At 39.9% G+C, this 24,192-nt stretch overlaps 1 long non-coding RNA gene across 1 annotated transcript in view; it reads right to left on the bottom strand.

Moving 5' to 3' along the window:
• Positions 1–213: 213 nt before the first annotated feature.
• Positions 214–24,192, bottom strand: part of LOC148128133 (uncharacterized) — a 62,623-nt gene continuing 38,644 nt past the window's right edge. Inside the window, exons 4-5 of the long non-coding RNA XR_015741370.1 lie at positions 3,013–3,169; positions 214–600 (exon numbers count right to left, since the gene is read on the bottom strand). This is a non-coding gene — a long non-coding RNA (uncharacterized LOC148128133). The remainder of the gene's footprint in view (positions 601–3,012; positions 3,170–24,192) is intronic.

Genomic DNA, 24,192 nt, shown 5'->3' with positions numbered 1-24,192 from the left:
TTAATGTATATCCACAGTTCTTTAATAGCTACTCTTGTGGGTGCTTGAACAGAAAAGTGTTACTTAAATAAACTTTAATAATAGTAAGATTAGTTATTTCTATAGTTTGATTGCTAACATGTGGATTTCTGAAATTTTTTTAAAAAAACAATCTTCACTGAGATGGATTATACTTTTCAGGAAAACCAAAAAACATGATAAATAATATTTTAAAATATTTTTTTCTGGAAAAGTACAAGAAATAAAAGGATTTGTTGTCTCTGTGCAAGTTTAGGATGTAATTAAATTCAAGCACTGGCTTGAATAAAATTCTCATTTTGTAAATTAACCTCCCTCTACTTGAGCATCCACCATATGCATGGACTATAACTCAGAATTCTGAGCATTAGAAGCAGGCAAAAACATAGTAATAAACTCTAAAAACAATCTCAAACATTACAACAAAATGGATCAAAAACCTTCTGCCTTGCCCCTTTGTCAAAATAAACAAATATTAAGATGTTGACAGATGAAGATATTGCTCCAAGTCAGATATCAATTGTCTTTCCAATGTTGTATGTGTCATTGAGAGATCCACACCTCTTAGTGTCTTGACAGATCCTAAGTTAAAAAAAATATAAAAGAAAAAGCAGAAATAATCAGCAATGATTGCTCTAAAATCATGTTAACAATTCTTTTTATTTCAGCTGAAAGTATAGTGATAATAGAATCCATATTTGTTACAATTTTTGAATTGTATTCCCAGCTGTGAGGTAATTACAACCAACCTTTAGTAAATATTATCTGAGATGTCCAGTACACAAGAAAAATACTTTGTGTTAACTTTATTTTAAAATTAAAAACAGTTTCAGCTACTTTAAGGTAACCCTTCAGTCTGTCGCAAAGGCAAAACTTTCAAGTTTATTATTTCAACATTCACAAAAATAATCTATTTTACATTTCCTCCAGTTTATTGCAAAAGTGGACTGCCAGTTTACGAGTCTCTTCTGGTTTCTCAAAAACTCACCTGGAAATTCAGAGATAATAATGGCAACAATATCTTATTAAATATTAACATTTAATATTACAAACAGTTAATGTTTAAGTTGAATTACTGTAACAGCCAAGAGGTAAGACAGGTCAACTAAATCAAGTATGAAAAAAAAATTAAGAAACAATATCACTAAAATGATTAAATATAAGGATCTATTGGATGCAGAAGGAAATTTGAAATCGTGGCAAGAACTTCAAGAGCGGGGACTAAAACTTGATCAGTGGGCATATCTTCAAATTCAAAGTAGATATAAACAGGACAAGAAAGAATTTGGAATTAACAATAAACTCCAGCAATTAGATAAAATTTTATTAGGATCAGGTAAAAAAAATATAACAAAATTTTATAATTATTTATTAGAAGTAGAATTAGAAGAAGAAATTGTAAAAGGGAACATGATAGCCTGGAGTAGGAATATAGGATGTAGCATCACCATAACAGAATGGGAAAAGGTCTGGGGTAGAAATAATAAAATTACAAAATCAGTAGCATACAAAGAAAATGCCTATAAAATGTTTTATAGATGGCACCTTCCTCCTTCGAGATTAGCAAAGAGGCACCCCAATATGAGTCCGAATTGCTGGAAATGCAAAAAAAAAGAGGGAACTTTTTTCCATATTTGATGGTCCTATACAGAAGCTCAAAAATATTGGCAGAAAATTAGAAATTGGCTGGAAGAAATGACAAGAGAACAGATCGAATTCAAACCAGAGTCCTTTCTGTTAGGGATCTTTGATAAACAAATATCAAAAAAAGTGAAATATATAATAATACACATTTTGACAGCAGCCAGATTGGCTTTTGTACAATATTGGAAGCAGCCTCATATTCCATCAGAGGAGATGATCTTTCAAAAAATTTCAAGGTGTGCAAAAATGGACAAATTAACTTTGGCATTAAATAATAAAGACACTTCAATATACTACAACAGCTGGAACTGCTGGTACAAATGGATTGACCAAAGATAGACTTCACACTAAAAGGCAAAAGAGGATAGGATAAATCCATAGTAGTGATACACAGATATATGTAAGGATTAGGTGTGTGTATATGGCATAAAATAAGGATAAAAAAGAGGTCTTACAAACTGTTGAAGATGAGAATGTTTTTAATTGTTTTCTATTTTTTTCTTTCTATTTTCTTCTCCCTTTCTTCTTTTTCTCTCTTTCATTTGTGTATGTGTTGTTGGTTTGTTTTAATTGTAAAATAAATAACATTTATTTTTTTAAAAAAAGAAACAATCACAGCAGAATTCAGTTGATCCAAAGTAATATTGTTTTGAGAAATCAAGTTTAACCAAAAGAACATATTTTTTGACTATTTTAAAAATCTCATTGCACCATAAAGCATTGAAGTTATCTATTTCTTTTCTCTTTAAATATTCAGTTACTAAACTAAGAAGACATTTAACACATTTTTCTATTTTTATTCTGGAGCTGATTTTCAACAATAGATTCTATCTCAGATTCAATTGCTTTTCTCTAAAATAAAAAAAAGTAGGTTTCTTAATGAGCTAACAAGATCTATGGGAAAAAAATTTTCTTATGCTATAAATCATACAAGAATATTACTATGTATTCTCTCTCTTTTTTTTGAAAAGTAGATCACTCACAGAGTAATCAAAGTAATAAACTGAAGAAGTCCAAAAGTTTTGCAAAATGGAAATAGTTTTCCCATACATCATACTTGAGGCCTTTATATGAATGAACGGCTGAAAAGCCTGTATCAGGAAGAAAAATATCCTGGGAACTGTGCCCAGATCTGTGGCATGAAAGAACACATTTTTAAACATAAAAAAGAATGGGATTAGACCTTGATGATTACTAAGTTAGCCTGCACTGGGTTTGAACTGGAGGTAATCATAACATGAAATGAAATACATGTTTACACTTTCTGAGTATGCTGACATTTTAAATCTGAATATAGTGCATTTTTTCCTCCTTAAGGTTTTTTTTTTTTTTGCATTTTTTTACTTTTACCTTTGTATGGTTTAGCATTTACTTCTGTCCTTAAAGATGATATGGGTCCAGATAAATCCTCAAACTTTCAAGAGATTTGACACCACTGATAAAAAGAAGTCCCAAAGAGTAGGCATTCTGTGAAGTCTTCTCACGAGTACAACAGTGGTCAAATTATCTAAAATATAAAAGAAATAAAAGAATGAAAATACTTACGGAAATATTCAGGAAGGCAAGGTTAAGTATCTCTGTGAATCCCAGTTTAAAAGGCTAATGATAAAAGACTACAGGAGCTATAGCCAAAGCATATGTATGTCGCTCATTTGCTCATCTCTGTCTAGATAGCAGATATCAATATATTTTGGCTCTGAATTGTTAAGACTGTGGTTTCCTTAGGAAAAGATCTTATTCATAGCACTGTTTCCTCCCCTTCCATTCAATTGTGTCCGATTCTCAGAGACTGCCTGGACAAGTCCATGCTTGGCAAGATTTTTCAGAAGTGGTTTGCCCAAACCAACAGAGGAATAGCAGCAGCAAAATAAGAAGTGATACTACCACTTTAGACTGTGCTGGTGAGACTATACCTGGAATATTGTACCCAGTTCTGGTCGCCGTGATATGAAAAAAAGGATACTGAGACCCTGGAAATTATGTAGGAAAGAGCAACAAAGATGATAAAAGATCTGGAGACTAAATTGTATGGCAAAGGGTTGAGGGAGCTAGGTATGTCTATCAAAGAGAAGGATTTGTGAGGACATGGTAACTTGAGGGGCTGTCACAGAAAAGAGGGGATTAACTTATTTTCCAAAGCATCAGAAAGCAGGACACAAAGTAATGGGTGGAAGCTTATTAAAGAGAAGTCCAACCTAGAAGTAAAGATAAATTTTCTGACAATAAGAACAATTAATTAATGGAATATCTTGCATCCTGGGGGTTGTGGGTGCTCCATCCCTGGAGGTTTTCAAAAATAGACTGGACAACCATTTGACTGGAATGGTATAAGATTCCTGCCTTGAGCAGAGAGTTGGATTGGAAGACTTCTGAGATGATCCCTTCCAGCCATAGGATTCCACATTTCAATGTTTCTGTACCTCTTTCCTAGGGCTGAGAAAAAGCAACTAGCCTAAGGTCACCCAGCTGCCTTTATGCCTAGGGCAGGAGTAGAACTTACAGTCTTCCGGTTTCTAGCCTGATGCCATAACTACTGCACCAAACTGGCTCTCATAGCACTGTTACTGAAGTTGAAATAGTAATGGTTAGATGACAGTCAGACATTACAGGCTATTCCACAGCTTCCTGGGGGTTCCTGTGCTACTACTAAGACTTACTGCTGCTTAAAAGAGTCATAGATAATGAGAAGAGTCACTGTAAAAGCTAGATGACCAGATTCAGGTTAGAGCAACGTTATATGTTTTTATTAATTAGAGTTAATTAAGGTTGCTCAGTACTTGCCTGGACATGGTGACTGTGCTAGAGGCAGAGGGAAATATGCAGCTGTGCTACTTCCCACTTCATTCCTTCAGTACTCACCTGGCTATGCTACAAACACACATACACACACATTACACACAACAACAATAACAACACAGAAACCTCAACACACTATTTTGATTTGGAACCCCAGGTGTTACACTGTTTATTTCAGCTTGCTTGGAGAAGAGCTACATTAAAAAATACATTTTATACTGGATCTTGGAAAAAAATTCCTGGAAAGATGTTTTTGTAAAAGTCAACAACATTTAGAGGAAGCTGACTAAATAAAAGCAAAGTCTCAAAAATGCTGTGATATATAACTACTTATTATAAAAATGATTACTTTTGCTGCTTTCCAGAGAGTTAGGGGATCATATAATTGCTTCCCTATATCCATAATTGACATAACTAACATAGTTGTGGAATTTACAGGTAAAATTGCCGGGTTTAAACAAGCCATGTGCTAAAGCTTGTTCTCCAATTTTCCAGAAATTCTGATAAATCTGGATTTTGAGATTTTACACAGCAATGAGATACTCAGGAATATTAACAGGATATTAACAGGAATGCAACATACAGAGAGTCTCACATAACTTACAAAATTTCTCTCACAATTGCTTAAAAATTAGACAGACACACACACTTCCTTGATTTGCTGTACCCCGGCCAGGTGATACACAGGGACTGGGGAAGACAGAAGTGGCCTTGGAGGAGAGTGGCACCTGAATGGGGGATTCCAACTAGCCACACTCCAGCCTTTCTTTTCCATCTTTGCCAGCTTCATTCAGTCAATACAGCAGCAGGGAATCTTCTTCCTTCTAGTTGCTTGTTTCAGGTTGACTTTTTTTTCTCCGTCTCTTCAGTCTATTTTCTTCACTATGTAGGCAATACGCATGTTCTTTCAAGAATCTTGACGTTGGTCATTTTGCCTATTGACTTCACCCAACATTTTGTTTTCGGTTCTTGTACCCAAAACGTTTAACTTTTTTTCCCCTGAAAAAAGAGCCTTCCATTTGTCTATATACCATTCTGGGAGTGTTTTAGAATGTATGTCATTCTTTTTTTTTGCCATTGTTTCACTTCACTATGAAGAGATGGTGAAGACTACAGCAATTGCAGGTTCCCCAACACTCAGCAGCCTTATTAGCTTTCTTGATTTTTGATTTGAAGTGTTTCTCCCTTGACTATGTCTAAGGACTGTGGGGTAGCCAAGGGGGCTACAGATGAGCAGGAGGTTGATGGTACAACAAAGGTCAGGAAGCTTTCAGCAACCACTCAATGAAGATCTTATTGCATTTCAACCATGCAAATATCGTAATCTATCTATCTATCTTTCTTTCTTTCTTTCTTTCTTTCTTTCTTTCTTTCTTTCTTTCTTTCTTTCTTTCTTTCTTTCTTTCTCTCTCTTTCTTTCTTTCTCTCTCTCTCTCTCTCTTTCTCTTTTTCTTCTTTCTTTCTTTCTTTCTTTCTTTCTTTCTTTCTCTCTCTCTCTCTCTCTCTTTCTTTCTCTCTCTCTCTCTCTCTTTCTTTCTCTCTCTCTCTCTTTCCTTTTTCTTCTTTCCTTCCATTTCTTTCTTTCTTTCTTTCTTTCTTTCTTTCTTTCTTTCTTTCTTTCTTTCTTTCTTTCTTTCTTTCTTTCTTTCTTTCTTTTTCTTTCTTTCTTTCTAAAAATATTAACAGGAATTTCTTTTTCATCACATTGAATATGGATGGTTAAAAAGATACAATGGTACTTTTCAGCCCAGTACTACAGGTAGTCCTTAACTTACAACCACAGTTGAGCCCAACATTTCTGTTGTTAACTGAAAATTTGTTTAGTGAGTTTTGCCCCATTTTACAACCTTCTTTGCCACTGTTGCTAAGTGAATCACTGCAGTTTGTAATTTAGTAACACGGTTGTTAAGTGAATCTGGCTTCCTCGTTGACTTTGCTTGTGAGAAGGTCGCAAAAGGGGATCATGTGACCTTGGGACACAGCAACAGTCATAAGCATGAAGCAGTTGCCAAGCCTCTGAATTTTGATCACATGATCATGGGGATGCCGCAAAGGTCATAACTGTGAAAAATGGTCGTAAGTCACATTTTTTCAGTGCCGTTGTAACTTTGAATGGTCACTAAATGAACTGTTGTATGTCAAGGACTACCGGTAGTTTCAGCACAGAGATTTGTGTTAAAACCTTTGAAGCAACAGTTAAAATGAGAGGTATGTAGCTAGGACTTTCCTCATCCATTCCTTTGCTCTGATGCACAAACCAACCTGGTACCACAGCGGTTAAGATGGAATGGGCAAAAAGGGAAGGGAAGGATACACCTGGAAGAAGCTGTGTTTTTTTTAAAAACTGTACTCTGGCTCTCTAGTTTACAACTTGGCAAAGTTATTTATCTGGATTACCACAAAGGCTTGTAATTACTTGTGGGGGGTGGAGGGTGTTGGAGACCTGTGGTTTAGCCATCCATTAGTACTCAGGTGGGGTAATCAGCAGGGCTTACGCTGATAACAGAGTCAGGAAGCAGGGGCCGCACATCAAATGCCACAGGGCCTTGATAGGTTGAAGGATTGCAGATTCTGAACTCGCTGTAATTGAGAGTTTTGCCTAAGATGGTACCACGAGAAATAGAACTAGGCACGAAAAGGGAAATGTCAAAGGAATGGACATTATTTAAAGTAAAAGGATATACTTTATATGGCTCAAATAGCTAGGATAAGATGGATAATGGAGAGAATAAGGCAGTTTAAGAAAGATATTTACTTCAGCAAAACCTTTTGGTCGCCAATGCTGGGTTTCAGAGTTTAGCGACCATGATCTACAAAACAGTTTTCTTCACGTTTTTCCAGCAACTGTGGCATCTTCAAAGGCAAATCGGTCTGCTACAGAGACTACAGGCAACTGAGCAGATCTAATGAACTCCCTATGTTTATACAAATAGTCCTTTACTGATGATGTGGTGGCACAGTGATTAGAATGAGGCATTGCAGGCTGACTCTTCATTTCCTCTGCCAGCAGTTTGTTCCTGACCAGCTCAAGGCTGACTCAGCCTTCCATCCTTCTGAGGTCAGTAAAATGAGGGCCTAGATGGGCGGGGGGGCAATAAGCTGACTCTATAAACAGCCTAGAGAAGGCTATAAAAGAACTATAGGGAGGTATATAAGTCTATGACCGTAACGGAGCCTGCTCATTAGGGTCAGTCCTTAAGTTAGAAGGTCTAACTTTATGAGCCTCACTCCATGCTCTCCCTGTAGTCCTCAAACACGCACATGGGTCATTAAGCAAAGCATGGAGGTGATCCAGGGATGGGGCATGCACTGGGAGGCTTGCCAACCAGCTGGGACCAAAAAGGAGGCATAAAAACAGCAAAAGGCTTTGTGAATCCAAAAAAACAGGCCAGTACAGAAGGTGGGGGGAGAACCCAGCTAGATTAGGACCCAGCAGGCCTTTAAATGCCAATAGCAATACCACTTCACAGTGCTTTACAGTCCCCTCTAAGCCATTTTCATGAGTCAGCATGTTGCCTCCAACAATCTGGGTCCTCATTTTACCAACTTTGGAAGGATGGAAGGCTGAGTCAACCTTGACAGGGCAGGATCGAACTCCTGGCAGTCATCAGAATTAGCCTGCAATATTGCATTCTAACCACTGTGCCATCACGGCTCTTGGTGCTTGGTCACAAGAAGTTTTGAAACATGAGCGATCCATTCACTGGTGACATTTGTGGGCTGCCATTGTGGGCTAAGCCTCTGCTCCAACCAGATGGCAGTTGGAAGACTGCAGGCCTTTCCTAACCGTTGCTAGTCTTTGGGGAAGCCAGCCCCTTGGGGGAGCTCAAGGACAAACTTCCCAAAGTTTGTCCTTTTCTCTCGCTTTACCTCTTCCCTCCCTCACAAATCCACATTTTTTTTCCCAATAAAGAAAACAGAACAAAAGATAGGATGGATAGACTTCTTGATCTTTCTCTCCTCCCAGTGCCCAATTAGGTGCTGAAATTAAACTCTGCCCTGTCTTCCATTCCTGATCCCTCTGACTACCTCATTTGCTAAACATACAAAATATGTATGTTTTTGATCAGCCATTTTTGGGAGCTGATTTATGGTTGGTCCTGCTTTTTGGTGAGGTTCTTGTTGTGTTGTAGGGTAAATAATAGGATTTTGCAGCCATTTTGCCTCTGAAGATGCCAATAATTTACCAGAAAAGCTTTGCTAAATCTGACAATCTGCCACAGTCAGTAAATACTGAAGCTCAACTCTGCCCAACAGATACCAGCAATAAAAGCCTTCACCTAGCAAAATCTCTGACTGGATTATGCCAGAATATGAAATTTATTAGAAATAATGGGGTGAGCCCCTGTTCATCTGAGAATTTTCATAATGAACAGAACTCATGTTAATCTGAGATAATATTAAAAGTGATAACGTGAACAAATATACTTACTGAAGTCATAGCTGTCAGTAAAGTAGCAAAGGTGGTATATGCTTAGTTATAGATGGATACTGTGCTGGAGAAGGAAAAGATCCTTCATAGTGAAGGAACTGTCTTAGACAAGACCATGAAGGATAAAGACATTCTATGACAGAAAGATCAGATTAATTAAAGCAAGGGCTTTTCCAGAGGCAATATATGGCTGTGAATATTGAACATTGAGAGAAAGAAGACAAATAAATATGAATTTTGCATTTGGAAAATGATTACAAGGAGAGAATCATGGTCTCTAAGCAGACTCAATCAAACAGTTATGGAAGAAATAAAAACAGTGTATTCTCTCCTGAGCTGATTATTAGCGAGCAGAAATGCACATATTTGGGCATTGTTATGCTAACAGATGATAAGTCTAGGAAAAAATATGTTTATCAGGTTTGAAGAAAGTTTGAGCATGAAGCAATGGACAAGTGGATGGACAAAATTAAAAACATTACTGGAATGTCTCTGGAAATGTGTTCCTGACAGTTAGAATAATTAGTGAAATGATTTACCTGCAAAAGTTGTGAGTGCTGTAACACTGGAAGTTTTTAAGAAGAGATTGGACAACCATTTGTTTGAAATGGTATAGGGTTTCCTGCCTGAGCAAGGGGTTGGACTAGAAGACCTCCAAGGTCCTTTCCAACTCTATTTTTCTGGAAAGTATGCTGGTTATGTCCAGGAACAGATTGAGATGGAGAGATTTTTATCTGCATACTAATGAAGAGTTGGATTTGATTCAGTGGCACCCAATTAATCTTATAGCCTTATAGCAAATAATGAACAAAGAATGATAATCTGTGAATATTGTAGAATATTGTAGTCCATGATGGCAAAAAGGAGAAGGTAGCACCTTTTCCAACTAACATGTTTATTAAAGGACATGAGCTTTCATGAGTCGGAGCTCACAAAGTGTGAATCATGGTTGCTGTAAACAGCTCCTCATTTAAGGCTGCATTTAAGAAGTGTGTATAAAGAAATGGACAAGCTCAGCTTGCATATCTGCTTCTCTGCAATTATGTGAAGTGAATTTCAGATTTAATTGATATGTTAAGACTTTCTCATATGACAAGAACCCTGAAATTTCCTGACGTAAGCAGAGAAAAATCTCTCTTGAAATTTCCTAAGCATATGATGAATGCCTTGTACAAAACAGATGTAGTAATACTTGCTGAGAATGTATTCTATTTTTATTGAAGTGTAAAGAAAACATTAATTTTTAAGCCTTAATTTTAGGTTTGTAAGGCTATTGTACATGAACAATTATTTCCCTATTATTATCTCTATTATAATTTGTCTTATTTCTCAAAAGGACAAAGAACTGCACAAGTATTTTCTTATGTGCTAATGAGAGAAAAAAGTGACTAGCAGGTTAAATATATTGCTCTAATATATTAGAATTGCTATGATATAAATTCAAATGATTTCAAAGAACTTTAAGATTTTAATAAATAAATATTAGAAATATTTAGAACAAACAAAATAAGAAAAGAAAAAAAAGGAAAGCTAAAACTGCAAAAGGAAAGAAAATATAAAGAAGTAGCATTTGATTTCCATTACAGCAGTTATAAAATTAGTGTATCAATTTATTTATTGCTTTGAAATTCCTTGTTAAAGTCAAATCTTGTCCCTCTTAAGCATCAGTGCTATATTAGCCTCTTTCAAAGTCTCTGACATTTTTCCTCCATGTAAATTAGAATTCATCATATTTTGTAGAAGCTGTAAATGTTTATTTATTTATTTATTTTGTCAAGCATGTATGAGAAAACAAGTATGAACATAACATATAAATATATAAGTATGAACAGGTATATACATAATAAATGAATACGAATAAATGGATAAATGGGAACAGTAACACAGGGTGTGCTTATACATCCCCCCTTACAGACCTCTTAGGAATTGAGTGAGGTCTATGATAGACACTTTAAAGTTGAAGTTTTGGGAGTCTGAGCACGTAACAACAGAGTCAGGTAGTGAGTTCCAGGCATTGACCACTCTGTTGCTGAAGTTGTACTTTCTGTAATCGAGTTTGGAGCGGTTTACTTTGTATCTATTGTTTGATCATGTATTATTACAGTTGAAGCTGAAGTAGTCATTGACAAGTAAGACGTAGCAGACAATTTTGTCTACTAAGCTTAAATCAGACCATAGGCAGCGTAGCTCTAGGTTGTCCAGGTCCAAAATTTCAAGCTTGCTAGCATCAGGTCCTTCATGAGATAACAATGAATTGCGTTGAGCTGAAATTTTTCCATGTAAAACTGCACTGTCGGATGAACCTTTTCTTCTTCTTTCTTCATTTTTTCTTCCACCTTTGGCATTTTTTCAACAGCTGCTTTCGTGAACAAAATGCAAAGGGTGGTGGTATGGAGAGAGGAGAACAAAGCATAATTAGGAGATTTTTAGTCATTGCTCTGTTTTTTTCCTCTTGCAAAAAAGGGCAGCAATTACCAGTAATTAGCAATGGGTATAAATCCAATTTGTTTTACTTTCCACTTTGGTACTTGTGATTTTTTTGTTCCAGTAAATTCATCTCCAGATTTGGAATAAAATATTAAGCATATTTTCAGGTCCAATTACTATATGAATGGGGGAGGGGGGAGAGAAGGGGGGGAATGTTAGTTTGCTTCTAAAAATGTACCAGCTGGCTGAGACGCTTGATTTCCCCCCGCACTTTCTTTCATAATATTGTGATCAAAGTAGAAGGGGATGCCTTCCTTCAGAAGGTTTTCTTCTTTGCATAACTTCTTGAAATAATTATATGACCACACAATGTGGCATAATCATCTGATCAGCGTGTGAAATATTGCAGGCATTAAGTCAGACATTATATGTGATTGTGAGTACATGGGTTGTTTTGGTTGAGGGGGGAAAAAAAGAGACAATGACAACCCCTAGTGATTGTCAAAAGTGAGTCAGAATTATTGTTTTATAAGAAATAGTTGCTATCCAAACTTCCTTCTTGGTCCACTGGGATAAGAAAAGCAAGGTACTTCTCAACAGAATCCATGGTGAACTTCCATATTGCTATAGCTCTTTTGCTACATTCTATTTTCTCTGTAATTTCTTCCTTAGAGGACAACATTGTAAATAGTGGAAATGCAGAGATTTGTCTTCAGAACATCCAATAATAGGACATCAGATACTGAAGCTGAGACGTTTCCCTGCCTTGCATATTGGTGGGAAGTTGTTACCCAATGGTAGGAAGACCAATTTTTCATAAGGTGTTCAGTGGCCAATCTTTTCCCCAATTCAAGGTGTTCACCATGGGCGAATAGGCGGCAATATAAATCAAATAAATAAATAATTACATTTGTGAATTTGCCCAAATGTATAGTACTCTACATATGTCCTAATACCTACAGCTCTTCTACTCTGTACATCACCAGATGCAAAGCTAACCAGCAGAGCTGTTTCATGTATAATCTCTTTGCAAATGAATGCATCTTATATCATCTCGTATCATCTCTCTTTGTCTTTTCTCAACTTACCACTGGTGTGATATATGTTCATATATTACAGTTCTAATTCTTTCCTGATTTTTAAAATTTCCTTTGAGTTTCTTGTTGTTTTCAGAACAGTAAAATGGAACCATACCTGTTTAAGGAAGTTAAGTTTTTTTAAGGGAGAGAATGAATATAATTTGCAGTTTATTTTTTCCTTCTCAAATAATGGATAAAGGCCATATAATTACAATAATATGAAAATCTAGTACAGTTAGTCCTCGACTTATGACCACAATTGAGCCCAACATTTCTGTTGTTAAGGTATTTGTTAAGTGAGTTTTGCCCCATTTTATGACCTTTCTTGCCAAGTTGTTAAGTGAATCGCGGCAGTTGATAAGTTAGGAACCTGGTTGTTGGGTGTACCTGGCTTCCGCATTGACTTTGCTTGTCAGAAGGTCACAAAAAGTGATCACGTCCTTGGGAGGCAACAGTCTTGTGTATGAACCTGTTATGTCCTGAGGACTCAAGGAGTTCTCACTCAGGTCCACTCACTTTATGTGGGCGTTATTCCCCCATTCCCATTGGTTGGTTCTCCCCAGCAGCCAGCTATAAAAGCAGGCTGCGGGGTCCAACCGGTTGCTGATTGCTGCGAGCCAGTTCCAGGCTTGGCAAGCACGGTCAGCCCTTTATTTGTAAAATAAAGTACTGTTGCACTCATGCTCTGGTTCAGCCTCTCATTGCTCAAACTTAACACTGGCGACGAGGGTGGGATGGCTACCAGAAGCACCTTGCAACCGCTGAGTCACTAGCCACCGATCCGCAGCCCAGAGAGAGCGATCGGCTGGCGATAAGGGAAACGCTGATCCGCAGCCAGAGAGAGCGGTCAGCCAACAAAACGAGCGATCAAAAAGAGCAAAACGCTGATCCGCAGCCAGAGAAAGCGGTCTGATTCAAAAGTTAGAAGCGTCTGTAGCCGCTTGTTAGCCCCGCTACGGGGAAAGTGAAGCGCTGCGAGCCGCAGCCGCTCTGCATTTGGCGCGAAATTCAAACGGGTGTCATTTGAATTTCGAGCCAGTAGGAAACACAGCACAGCGCTGTAGGTAGTCACTAACGCCCACTTTTTGGCGCGAATCAAGACACCTCCAACGGCTAGCAGCCAACGTGGTAACCCAGAGAGAGAAAGAGAGGGTAGCAAAAAACCTCTCCAGAGCTGATATCACTAGTATGCACGAGCGCTCGTAGTCCCAGAGAGATTTTTTCCGCAGGTAGCCCAGCCATTCCAGCACCATGAGTTCCAACCCAGTATTCCCGGCGTTTAAACCAGACGAAGAGAAGTAGGAATCGTATAAGAACCGCTTCAATCATTACATCGATGCGGTCGGCCTGGCGGACGCGGGAGAACATCGGAAAAAATCCTATTTCCTAATCTACTGTGGAGCCACCGTTTACGATACAGCCGCAGCACTCGTGGCGCCGAGAGAATTGAAAAACGTTCCGTGGTCCGAGTTGCTTGAGATCCTCACTAACCACTACGCTCCCAGGCCTTCACAAATAGCCAGGAGGTTCACGTTCCGTATGAGGAAGCAGTCAAGTAAGGAGACCATCAATCAATATATGGCCGCCCTCAGAACAGCAGCCCTGCACTGCGGGTTTGGAACATACCTGGAGGACATGCTCCTCGATCAATTAGTTTGTGGGGTCAAGGATCTCAACCTACAGAGGCGCCTGCTAGCTAAAAAGACCTCAACCTCGCGAAGCGGTCGAGGAGGCCCTAGCAGCCGAACTAGCAACGAACTCAGCCACCGAAATTCAGGGCCCAAGTGCCAAGCTAGCATCGTTCCCAGTCCATTCCGAAGAGGTGGAAGCGGAGGAAACCCACAACGATGAAAACGACGTCCACCGCCTCGCAAACGACAGACGGTCGCAGGTAGGGGCCAAACAAGAATACACACCGGTCCACCCAAGCACATCACATTGTGCCTAGCCTGTGGGGATCGCATCAAAGGGCCACCTGCAAGTTTAAAGGAGCCACGTGCAACAACTGCCATAAGAGGGGGCACATCGCGAGAGTCTGCCAAGCTCCCCCAAAGCGCTGCACACAGACCCCCGTCCTCGCACTCGGGACCACAGAGGCAAGTATTAAACTGTCGCACGCACCGCCTTGCCAGGCGTACTTGCCACACTGTTAGTAAAATTTCTCTCTCTGTTTCCCTAGAAGGTAAACCGTGCCACATGGAGGTTGACACAGGGTCAGCGCTCTCAATAATCTCGTGGAACACCCTCAAGAGACTCCACCCCAACCTATCTACTACCCGGCTTCAGAGATGCCAGTTCGGTCTGAAGGACTACCAGGGGAAGGCCATTCCTGTGATCGGCAGAGGCAAGTTCTTTGTCAGTTTTAGAGCTTTTAAAGGCCACCTTCCTCTAGTGGTAGTTAACGGCAATCTACCCACCTTATTGGGGCTCAATTGGTTTCCCCACCTCGGCCTAGGGTTAACAGGAGTCCATGCTGTCTCAACCTCAGACACTGACTCCTTATTCGCTGACTACGCAGATGTGTTCAGCGAGGAGCTGGGGTGTTATAATGGAACCCCCATCTCGTTCACAGTTGACCCCCAGGCAGTCCCAATCAGATTAAAACCACGTATTCCATTTGCTATTCGACCTAAACTAGACGCTGAATTGGATAAACTACTAAAACAAGGGGTCATTGAGCCAACAGATTTCGCCAAGTGGGAGACGCCCATTGTCACACCCCTTAAAAAAGATGGTAGCCTGAGAATTTGCTCGGACTACAAGACAACAATCAATAAATATTTACAAGTTAGCGCCTACCCTGTGCCCGTCATTCAGCACTTATTGCACACATTCGAGCCGGGCAGTATTTTTGCTAAATTGGACATGTCTCAAGCATATCAGCAGTTCCCTGTTGATAACCAAACAGCGGAACTTCAGACCATCGTCACTCACAGGGGTGCTTTCTGATGCAAGCGTCTCCAATTTGGCGTAAGTGTTGCCCCGGGTATTTTTCAATCCCTCATGGAGCGGATTTTACAGGGCCTCCCTGGTGTAGTACCCTACTTCGACGACATCTTGGTCTCGGCCAGGGACAGACCCCAACTCTTCCAGAGGGTGCGAGCAGTGTTAGAGAGGTTCAGACAGCATGGCCTCAAGTTAAAAAAAGAAAAATGCGCCATTGCCACTAGACAGGTGGACTTTCTGGGTTATAAAATTGACGCCTCTGGCATTCACCCCTGGAGTCCAAGGTTAGGGCAATCCACGAAGCTCCCACACCAACCTCCAAAACGGAGCTACAAGCTTTCTTAGGGCTGCTGAACTTTTATGCATCCTTCTTGCCCCATAAAGCCTCAGTAGCTGAGCCCCTACACAGATTACTAGACAAGAAGTCACCGTGGCACTGGGGGCATAAAGAAGACCAGGCGTTTAACGCCGTCAAATCACTACTTACGTCAGAGGCAGTGCTCATCCAATTCGACCCCAACCTTCCTTTAGTGCTGGCAGCAGACGCATCCCCTTTTGGAATTGGGGCGGTCCTTAGTCACAGACTCCCCAATGGCGCCGAGGCCCCCATCGCTTTTTCTCCAGGACGCTCTCGGCCACGGAGCGAAATTACAGCCAAATAGACAAGGAAGCCCTAGCAGCTGTTGCAGCCGTGAAAAAGTTTCACGAATTCCTTTTTGGCCACTTCTTCGAACTGGTCACCGACCATAAGCCCCTCCTGGGCCTACTGGCCGGCGACAAACAGACACCTCAAGTCCTTTCCCTAGGATGACAAGGTGGACACTTTTCTTAGCGGCCTACTCATACAAACTTATTCACCACCGGGCAAAACTCTATCCCACGCCGACGCTCTCAGTCGCTGCCCTTACCCGCTCCGGCTGAAGACCCAGCTCCTGTCAACGCCATTTTGAAATCACCCAGTTGGACCTGCCCATCACCGCCCTTGACATTGCCGCTAAAACCAAGGCAGACCAAACGCCGCCCAGGTGCTCGACTGGGTGAGGAGGGTGGCCGGGAGGCAACGTTGATAACAAATTCGCATCCTTTAAGACTCGCATGCAGGAGCTGTCCAGTTTGCAGGGTTGTCTACTGTGGGGCACTCGAGTGGTCATTCCGACCTCGCTGCGAACCCGAGTCCTGGAGCGTTGCACCAGGGACACCCCGGCATTGTGAGAATGAAGGCATTAGCACGCAGCTACGTGTGGTGGCCGGGTCTAGACGAGGACATTGTCAATTGGGTAAGTTCCTGCAGCATTTGCCAGGAATCCCGTCCTGCTCCCCCCATCGCCACCCCTACCAGATGGGAGAGCGCCAGCGCCCCTTGGTCTAGAATCCATATCGATCTGGCCGGCCCTGCATGGAAAGATGTTCCTAGTGGTCGTGGACGCTTATTCCAAATGGATAGACGTGGCACAGCTATCCACGACCACCACACTAGCAATCACCAGCGTGTTAACGCGCCTGTTCGTTACACATGGACTACCCGACTCCATTGTCTCCGATAATGGCCCACACCGCATCAGTAGAATTCAGCCGCTTTGCTGCCAACCTGGGCATTCGCCACATTTTCACAGCCCCATTTCACCCTGCCAGTAATGGGTTGGCTGAAAGGGCCGTCAGGACCACCAAAGAGGCCCTCGCTAGGTTTGGCAGGGATGACTGGCACCACAAACTCGCACGGTTCCTGATGAGCCAGCACTCAACCCCCTGTGCAGTCACCAATAAGTCCCCAGCGGAACTTCTGATGGGCCGGCGCCTGAGGACTGTACTGGACAGATTGCACCCACAATACTGCCCTGACTCACCCCTCGCTTCTACTTCGGGGGTTAGACATTTTATGTTACAGGAGCCGATATTCGCAAGGAATTTCGCTGGGGACCCACTTTGAATTCCAGGCGAGGTCATCGCCATCACCGGGCCGAGATCGTATAGAGTCAGGCTGGAGGATGGTCGCGTCTGGAGGAGACACATAGACCAGCTTAGGAGGCGCCTCAGCACCCTTGCCAACAAGAATCCAGAGTCTCCAGTCGAAGGGGAACCGCCTCATCCGCCGCCCAGCCACATCGCACCCAGCGACCAGTCTGCACCAGCGGTCGCTCCGGTCAGCCCAAACTCGGACAACAGCGCCCAGAGAGTTGACCAGCCTGATCCAACCCACGAGAGCTCGACCCCAGTAACCAACCCGGTGGTTTCCGAGGATGCCCAGTCCAGAGAGAGTGTTAGCGACACTATGCCGGCTCGACCATCACAGACTGATACCGAACAGACAGACAATGTCCCGAGTTGCGCCTTCCGGGCGCCAACACAAACCCCGTCTACCTCAAGGACTATGCATGTTCGCATCTGGGGGAAGGGGTGTTATGTCCTGAGGACTCAAGGAGTTCTCACTCAGGTCCACTCACTTTATGTGGGCGTTATTCCCCCATTCCCATTGGTTGGTTCTCCCCAGCAGCCAGCTATAAAAGCAGGCTGCGGGGTCCAACCGGTTGCTGATTGCTGCGAGCCAGTTCCAGGCTTGGCAAGCACGGTCAGCCCTTTATTTGTAAAATAAAGTACTGTTGCACTCATGTTCTGGTTCAGCCTCTCATTGCTCAAACTTAACAGAACCAGTTGCCAAGCATCTGAATTTTGATCACATGATCATGGGCAATGCTGCAAAGGTCATAACTATGAAAAACTGTCATAAGTCACCTTTTTCGGTAACTAAATGAAGTCTTGTAAGTTCAGGATTATCTGTAGTAATTGGAAAGAAAAGCATGACTTACACAGAAGTGCCAATGATTTCAACTGCATTAAGGAGTATATCTTTATGTCCATTCATAGCTATTGCTCAAAGGACTTGACTATTGTTCACATCAAGCTGATTTATAAGCTTGTGGTTGTAGTTATGAGGCTGGAATATCCTCACCCTATAGGTGTGGGCCTGTGTGTAACTCTGATTATAAAGCAATTGTATGAGGTGGCCTCCTGTCTTTCTCTTGTTCACCTTTTTGCTTGGTTGAACACAACTTCATGGCTTGTTAACTAAGGCATTAAGAAGAAAACTCAATAGAGATTTACTAGGGATTGTTTGAGGATTAAATTAAATGACTTGCTGGTACAATATTTTTCAGTAAATTGGCATATATGGCTCTAATTGCCTTCATGTCTCTTCTCATTTAATATATGTCACAGCTTTGTTTTCTAAAGCATGACAAGGAGGATAGACAGCTCTTATCGAACATTAATTTAGTATGGCCTAAAGGTGAAAACTTTAGCATTAAACTATAGTTTAATTTGTAACTACTCTTGAAATTAAAATCCAATTTATGAAGGTTTATTACCTCCTTTTTACATATTCTCTCATTTATAATCAAAGTTGTTGGATTGGCTGCCTTAAACAGAAGTTATTAACTACCTTTAAAACCAGATTTGCAGATGAGAATATTTTCTTCTTGTTTTAATTTAAAAAATAAAGGATTTTAGTTCTACAGCAACAGCACACTGGTATGAGCCTGTGCATTTTCAAACTAGATTTAGTGTTTTCTTAAAGAAAAATCCAAAGTTTTATGGCAAAGCAGGATTTGAAATTAGCTATTCAAGTAGCTAATTTATAACTGCTTATGGAGCATTAATGACTGTTACATTTGTAATCTTATGATTATTATCCATACAAAGGAATTTTGCAATGATTCCATAATGCTGCAGGTCATTTTTCCTTGCCAATGTGAATGTTTAAGAATGTTTAATTCTTAACTTGGCAGAATTTAAATAAGGTGAATTATGGGATAGATGTTTAAATATATATATATATATATATAAATACTTTCTTATATAGTTTTTTGTCTGTTGTATAATTCCAGAATTTCATGTGGTCTGGGCTAAGACAGCATATGGTAGTGAAAAAAATAATAGCCAAACAGAAATATCAAACCAGATGTGTTAAGAGCTTCATGTGTACAGAAATACATTGCTGGAAAATGTAGTTGGATGAATTATTGATGGCCTATAATATGAGTATCATACTGGAGATCTTCCTCCGGGTCTCTATCAAATTGTCTTTTTCAGGTACAGTGTTAGCAACAAACAGGACTATAACTGTGTCAGATGCCTCTGACTGGTCTTTTTAAAAAGAATGCAGAAATTTTTGATCACCTGCCAAATTGTTAGAATGAACTTTTTCTTTGACTTTTGTGATTCAGTTCCTTTGAGGCTTAACTCATTTTATGAGGTTATTAAATCAGTGCAATTCATTGATGGGAAGTCAAATTCAGAAACAAGTTAGGTAGGACTTTAAAAAAAAAACAAACCCATCCATTTGAATGAAACACTCTGCTTCTGATTCAATATGTCGTATCATGCTGAATCTATTTCCTTTCCCTGGACAACTATTTCTGCATCCAAATGAAATAATGTTTGAAAACTGAAATACCCTATTGTTTTTTATACAGATCATATTGACTGAGAAATTGACATCTCATTTGCAACTTCAATTTTGTAAGAGAAGCAACAAGAAGTGTTGCTCTTGGGTGTTTCCAAAGGTTTTCCCCAAATACTGTGACCAAAGGATACCGTAGATACAGGAATTCTCTTTAGCCTGATCAAGACTGTTCCTTAGGAAATCGGAAAATAATCTGTCTGCATTGATAGCTTTAATGGGCACCAAATAAAAATCTAATTACAGAACAAATAACTAAAGTATTAGCAACTGTGAAAAAGACCTAATGTGATGCACAATCAACATAGTATGAAATGTAAATTACGGGGCAGTCTGAACACGTTCTAAAATACTGATCACGACAAATGTCAAAGTAGATAGTACATAAAAATGGATTTAGAACATGCAATAGGTTCAAGATTAAAATTTCAGTTAATGTTATTGACTAATATTATTTGCATTGCAGGTGCTAATTCAGTGACACTGACTCCTCAGCACTTCATGCCTACTGACATAAGGGGGCAATAATGTGTAGAGAGTTAAGAGCTGACTCTATGCCCTTTCTTTGCCTATTACTGCCTAAGGATTTGGTTATTTGAGATTCTTCGTTTCTTCCCAAGCACACATTCCCATGCTCTTTGCTAGATAAGTAGGAGCTAGGCCTTAACTATTCCTATGGGTTTTCTGTAAATAAATCACTTTTCTGTTATAGTTAGAAAAATGGCCTTACTAGTCATGGCTCAAATGGGTTTCCCACTCTCATGAATATTCAATTGCACACAAAGAATCTTCAGGCTCTGGGATTTTTTTTTACATTAAAATTGAAAACTAATTGTTGCCAAATAAGCAGCGGATCATTCTCAATAGTGAGCCAGTGATAGGGAACTATCCTGAGAGAGAAGATGATCCCCAGAAATGCTATGCTTTAAAAAAAAAAAGCCCTGTATAGAAGTAGTAATTTCCATTTAAAAATAGATTCTGGTTTGCCTTTATACCTAAATCTATATCTGCTTATATGGAAATTCAACACCCAGAATCCAGCATTAAAATACTGAGGGTATTGCAAATTTATTAGTAATAACTATCCCCCTAATTATTCCATAAATGTGGCAGCTTACTTGCTCCTGGTTTGTTCAGTACCCCATCTTTGTGTTATATTCTGTCTTAATGTTATACGTGAACACAGCCCACTTTCAGCTATTCCTTTTACGCTTCACAATCATTTGTGGAAAGAAAAATGAGCATTAGAAGAGATAAGTAAATAAAGGAGAGTTGGAAGGGCACACTGATAATGTTTAGATGCCTCCCCTCCCTTCACCCCCCAAAAACTGCAATTAAAGCAAGATAATTACATTAAAAAGGTTGCCTGGTGATATTCTCTGAAAGTTTTTCATAACCACTTCAATACTCTGGTAAATAATATGCCTTTAGCACTGCTGTAAAGTTATAACTTGAAAGATTCTATAGCAGGTTCCAACTTCCATGCAAAGCCTTAGAAATCAACATAGGAAACTGAACCACTATGAGATGGATCTCTGTTTTTTTCTGAATAAAAGTGGGGACCTATTGTGACCCAAGATCATGTCAGCCTCCTCCAAAAACTGTAGCAGTCTCTATATATCCAAGTGAAAACTTGGATTCCCAGCCAACATGGCCCAGAGGTTGAAATTAAATTTAAAACATTTGTATTTTACATGGATGGAAACTTGACTCTCGCCTCCCCTTTGGAAGATTATGAGTTCAATCCTAGGTAGTGGCAGATGTTTCTCTCCTAGGGTGCAAGAAAAAAATATTGGCTGCAAACTCCATATGATATCAGCAAGGGCATCCAGGCACTAAATGCTTAGCTCTAACTCTCCCCCACATTAAGAGATGTTAATGTTTGTAACAACAACAACAACAACAGAGTTACAATGGCAATTGGGATCAGGATTAACATGAGCATTTTGTTGGAAAGTGCAATGCCATGTGACTGCATCACTGGCAATCCAGCTACTCTTGGGTGTCAGTCTAACCCCAAAGTGCACAGGTTGTTAAGTGGGAAGCAGTCTCAGATAAAGAGATGTTGCTGCTTGGAGATAGGAGAGGCCCGGGGAAGCCTGACACAAGCTGTATGTGAGTTGTGAGAGCATTGTATTGATTTGACCTTAGCACTGAAAAATATTCCATATGCACATCAGTGGGTGAAAAAAAAACAATTTTATATATAGATGTGGCAATGCCAAATAACACTAGAGTAGACTAAAAGAAGATATTGGATAGGGCCTTAATAATCAAACATAGAGAGGGTAGGATAAACTGGCAAACGTTTTACAATAGTTATTGGAGCATTAGGTATTATAACATTAGATCTGTCAAAAGGATGGGAAAAAGTAGAATTATTCTGATTATAAAAAATAGATTTGCTTGCAACTATATACATAATATGATGATATTATATTATATGGTCATGTCTTAGGCTTTGGGGTTAAAGTTGAATTATTCTTAACCAACAAGAATATGCTAAGTATTCTTCGGAAGACAATATATAATGATAAATAAAAAGAAGTCCCTGTGGATTTTATTCCGCTAGTTCTTGCTGACTATATGGATTGATGCTCATTTCCGTTCCAAGGCCATTAATCGGGCTGTCCAAAGACATTTCTGTGTTCATATGGCCAGTGTGGCATTACCGAATACTGTTACCTTCCCACCAAAGTGGTACTTTTTTATCTACTCACATGTGCATGCTTTCAAACTGCTAGGTTGGCAGGAGCTGGGGTGAGGACAGGAACTCACCCTGTCACCTGGCACTCTGTTCTCGAACCTAGGCTTCCTGTTTTCCAGCCAACAACTCAGAGTCTTAACTGCTGAGCCATTGTGCCACTCCATAATATAAATAACCACTACAATATATTATAAACATCGTTCTGTGTAGGCTGCTTAGAGCAGGGGTGGGATCCTACCGGTTCTGCCCGGTTCTATAGAACCAGTAGCTCCGAGGAGCAGCAGAACCGGTTCTGTGTCTGCTGCTGTTTGGCCCACCCACCCACCTAAGCTCTTACCTGACCTTTATTTCCTACTTTTTCAACCTCAGCTGCTTTGCGCAGCACAACTGAGGTTGAAAAAGCAGTAAAAAAAAGCTTTTTCAAATGCTGCGCACCTGTGCACAGCACATATCAGCTGTCCGGGAGGCACAGCTTTCGGTGTAATACATGTGTGCGCAGCATGCATCTGGCACGCATGCACGCTAAACATAAATACCAAACTGGTAGTAACACCGGTTAAATCCCACCCCTGGCTTAGAGTATTCTTTATGAGAAAGTTTGAGAAATTATGTATCTGTCAGGGTTTTAAGTTTTTATTCAGTTAATCAAATTATAGAAATAATGGCAGTACAACTATTTTAGCATGTACAAAGTAAAAATTCTCTTCTAGACACTAAATACTTCAATTTTTTTTCATTGTTCTAAATTTGCATTCCTCAAAGTATAGTCTCATTTAAATGTTTAGAATACATGTTAGTTTGTCAAGTTTTATGAATGGAAATGATATTAAGGGTGTGTGTGATACCTTTCATTCTGCCTAGTTTAAAAATATTTTGATAAAATATTTGATTTTTATTCTGACAACCCTCCACAACATGTTTCTAAGTGCCACGTGCAGAGATTATCACCTTCTTATAAGTAGGACCAGACCTGTTGAACTGCATAATTATAAATTCATCAGAGAAAATAACTTTCTACCGACATCCCCACCCTTGTTTTACCATAATTGATAGACAGTTGTTTGGAGTTACAACAGTTTCCCAAAACTGACAACAGATGCCTCAAGCTAATTTCTGCATAGGAGAACAAGATCTACAGGAGGTTCTAAGAGAATGTGGGGCTCTTCATTAGCTGTAAAGAAGGGAGAAACCATTGAGGTTTTCTGAATTTTTGAATATTTAAGTGGGAACTGCCTAGGGAATTAGATAATGAGGTTAACTATAAACTCCCATTTGCGACTGGAGTTACATGGCACACGGTAGTGCATGCTTGAATTACAGGAAATTCAATGCAGGTGAAAATTGAGTTTAACTCTGCTATACACATAACTCAGTTTCTTTGGACCTATTCTTAGATAGTCAAATATAGTCTAGAACCACCATACCAATAATGATTAGGTTTTGATTGTGCTTTCAGTAGTACCAAGAACAGCCCCTCCATCAGACAATTTGGCTCTTTGGCATTCTCATTCCTCGGTTATTATTAATTGTGTACTATGTTGAATCATAGAAAGAAAATTGCCAGTCACCCTCATGGGATCTTATAATCTCAGTTTCAAAATAAGTATGAAAATCATGCATGATTTAGGCCTCTTGTTTCAGGGACATTCCTAAATTAGTATCTCAAAGTAGCAGAGCCTACTGATTG

Source organism: Pseudonaja textilis, chromosome 1, assembly GCF_049901715.1.
Source record: "Pseudonaja textilis isolate UNSWEBS1 chromosome 1, rPseTex1.2, whole genome shotgun sequence".
In the NCBI taxonomy this organism is placed as follows: Eukaryota; Metazoa; Chordata; class Lepidosauria; order Squamata; family Elapidae; genus Pseudonaja; species Pseudonaja textilis.
Note: the sequence above shows the minus strand (reverse complement) of the source record. Positions and strands in the feature narration are given on the sequence as shown.